We start from the raw sequence: 3,614 nt of genomic DNA, 5'->3' as shown, positions 1-3,614 counted from the left end.
CTCCCTGTAGCCCCAGCTATCTGGAACTCACGATGTAGACCAGGCTGGCCTTGAACTCACAGAGATCCGCCTGCATCTGCCTCCCGAGTGCTGGGTTTAAAGGTGTGTGCAACCACACCCGACAAATTTGAGGGAATTTAGCAACATAGTCTCATAAAGTGTTGGGTGGCGCATGCCTTTAGTCCCAGCACTCTGATATGGGTGCTGGGAACTGGACTCAGGTCCTTTGCAAGAGCACCAAATGCTAATAATCACTGTTTCAGATTTCTTGAGTGAATGAAGTGCTATTCAATAGCACTGTCACTATACCTTGAACTTTTTGACTACTTTTTCCTCTAACAGTTCCAGAGTTTCAGATTTTACACTGTGGCCTTTGCCCCATTTATATCATAATGATGATAATAATAATAATAATAATAATAATAATAATAATAATATAGACATTTCCTGGTACAAACTAATGGAATCTGAGGGAAGGAGAACCAATCTAAGAAACCATGGATGAAAAGGCCTTGCAATTTATCAATTTGAATTTGTTGGAATAGTTTGTTCCCTGGCTTCAACAGAGACCCCAGTAGCACTTGGCAAAGTCATTCTATGTCCCTGGTTGGCTTCTCTTCACCATCCTGAAGCAGCTATTTCACTCTCCCCACCCCCACCCCCACCATCCCCATCCAACCTGAGCTTTCAGCAAAAACACTAAGTTCCGTTTTCTCAGAAAAGAATTCAGGCTAACAGCCTTACACCTTCAGCCTCACACCAACACCAGTGCAATAGCGCCCTCTTTCTCCCTGTGATGGACACTGCCCTGCTTCTCAGGAGTTAAGGACTCTGCCTACAACAGATCGCCTTCAGCTACCAGGCCTGCTTAGCTGAAGAGATCTGCTTTGCCCAGAGCTTCTTTGCCCAATGGCATGTTGCTTTCCCAGGCAGCCTGTATGCAACCATTGACTGATGAAGGGATACAGAGGCCTGGTCTCCATATCTTAGCTTCAGAGCTTCCCATAAGCTGGAACCTGTACCACAAGCCCAATTGTCGCTTCAAGGCCTGCCCCCATGCCTTCCCCTTGAGCCATCCCTGATAAACTTACTGTGTGCTGATGTCACCCCAGAGTGTACCCTTCAGTGAACTGAACCTGCAGCCCAAGGACAGCACCCATCTCAACAGAGGCCTGGTCTCCATATCTTAGCTTCAGAGCTTCCCATAAGCTGGAACCTGTACCACAAGCCCAATTGTCGCTTCAAGGCCTGCCCCCATGCCTTCCCCTTGAGCCATCCCTGATAAACTTACTGTGTGCTGATGTCACCCCAGAGTGTACCCTTCAGTGAACTGAACCTGCAGCCCAAGGACAGCACCCATCTCAGGTCCAGGTCCCCTCACCTTTCTCTCTCTCTCTCTCTCTCTCTCTCTCTCTCTCTCTACATATAAAACATATAAAATACATGTTCTTATGTCATTTTCAAATACCGCTAGTGTTAGTTATCACTGTCTCCCACCCCTTGTCTCTCCTTCCCACTGAAATGTGTCCCCATCCTTCCCTTTTCGCCTTATCACTTTTCTCCTCCCTTTCCATAAGCTCCAACTTCTCCATGTCTTCTCAGCATGCAAATTTGAATAGACTTTCAATAGAAACCTCCTTTGGCACAGAGTCCCCTTCACACTTCTGCTGCTTCCTCCCCTTTACAGGTTAACTGTCCTATTGGTTTGTTTATTGAGATGGGGGTTTTGTTATGTAGTACCATTGGCCTTGTACTTGTGATCCTCCTGCCTCAGCTTCCCCATTATTGGAATTGCAGGATGTATCACCAAGCCCAGCTATATTAAGCTTCTTGAACCAGCCTACTGTGGTTTGGCTTCTGTTCAAAATGTCTCCAATAGCTTCTTTCTGCCTTCAGAATGAGATAGGATTGCTTTTAATTGTTACCTCTCTTATCTGACTTTTACCTGCGTGACTTCATTACTGCACCTGCCATTCTAACACAACTGGACTGCATGAAGTCCTTGAATGCCTCCTTCTGTCATGTCCAGAGCCTCCTTTGTGCATGTCCCGCTCTTTGGAAAGCTACGTCATTGCTCCCTGGTGACTCTTTCCTTCTCTCACTTCCTCATTGAGCTTTAAGTGTCTTTACCAACTTTCCAGACTCTTGGGGTCTGACTTAGGCCCTTGCACTTTCTCTCCTCTTCATAGACATCTACTGCACTTATCACACCTTCCCTGGTACCTCTCTGTCTTCTTACCAAGCCAGCAGTTCCATGTTATAATCCCAGTACCCAGCACTGGGTTTGGCAGTGCTTGTTGCATGAATGAGTCATTGAGGTATGAGTGAACAGCAGCAGGAGGGAAGGGAGCAAGGATGTGAGAGAAGACAGAAGGCAGATTCCCCTGTCTCAAACAATTTTGCTCTGACTAGACATCCTATCTGTGGCCTGTGACATACCCAGATGATTACAAATGTTCTAGGAAATCTGCTTTTGTCTCCAGATCTGAAGGTGACTGTGACCTTTCCTCCTCCTCCTCCTCCTCTTCCTCCTCCTCTTCCTCCTTCTCATCTTCCTTCTCTGAGTCTTGGAGATGGAACCCAGGGTCTCATGCACTCAGGCAAGAGCTTTGCCACTGAGCAACACCTGTAGCTTGTGACTTTAATCTCTTAATTTCTTTGAATTATAGAAAAGAATTTGAACCAAAGCTTGCAGAGGTCTGCCTTATGGCCAGGGACAGGCATGTGAAGACTCTTGCCCAGCTACTCAGTGACCATTGCCGCTGGGACCTACGGATGGACATGGTAGGTATCTGAAATGCAAGGCCACCCTCCCAAACCACTGCTGCTTCTGCAACTCCTTATTTTATAGAATAACAGCTTGGCCACCCCAACTGCTGCAGAAGGGTTCTCTGAGAATCCTAAGATATTGATGTGTTTGGCTTTGGGGGTAGCTAGGCTGATGTTAAGGCAGGTCTGCTCACAAGAAGCCTCTTTTCATTTTTGTCTTTCAGCACTGAGGATAAAACCCAGAGTCTCGAGTGTGCTAGGAAAGTGTTCTTTGTTGAGCTACACCCCAAGTCTCAGTCTCTTCCATTGATTGATGATTGATTGAGATAGGATTTTTTCTGTGTTATCTCAGACTGGCCTGGAACTCACCATGTAGCCCAGTCTAGCCTCAAACTCATGGCAGTCCTCTTGCCTCCATCACCTAAGCACTAAGATTATAGGAAGCACAAGAGACCCCGGACAGCCAAAACACCCCTGAGAACTAAGAGCAATGCTGGGGGGATTACTATACCAGATTTTAAGCTCTACTACAGAGCTATAGTCATAAAAACAATATGGTACTGGCATAAAAATAGACCCATAGACCAATGGAACAAAATCGAACACCCAAATATGAGTAATTGCAATTTTAGCCACCTGATATTTGACAAAGGGGCCAAGAACATTAACTGGAGGAAAGACAGCATGTTCAGCAAATGGTGCTGGCAAAACTGGATCTCCACTTGTAGAAGAATGAAACTAAACCCCTATCTTTCACCCTGCACAAAAGTCAATTCCAAAGGGCTCAAAGACCTCAATGTAAAGCCTGAAAATCTGAAACTCTTAGAAGAAAACATTGGGAAAAA

General features: G+C 45.8%; 1 long non-coding RNA gene across 1 annotated transcript in view; it reads left to right on the top strand.

Moving 5' to 3' along the window:
- LOC115072212 overlaps positions 1-3,260 on the top strand; it is a 10,186-nt gene extending 6,926 nt beyond the window's left edge. The window contains exons 2-3 of the long non-coding RNA XR_003851280.1: positions 2,670-2,784; positions 2,994-3,260. This is a non-coding gene — a long non-coding RNA (uncharacterized LOC115072212). The remainder of the gene's footprint in view (positions 1-2,669; positions 2,785-2,993) is intronic.
- The last annotated feature ends 354 nt before the right edge of the window (positions 3,261-3,614 follow it).

The sequence above is a fragment of the Nannospalax galili genome, unplaced genomic scaffold (genome assembly GCF_000622305.1).
Source record: "Nannospalax galili isolate Female #2095 unplaced genomic scaffold, S.galili_v1.0 scaffold311, whole genome shotgun sequence".
In the NCBI taxonomy this organism is placed as follows: domain Eukaryota; kingdom Metazoa; phylum Chordata; class Mammalia; order Rodentia; family Spalacidae; genus Nannospalax; species Nannospalax galili.
The sequence above is the reverse complement of the archived record's forward strand: the minus strand, read 5'-3'. Positions and strand labels throughout refer to the sequence as shown.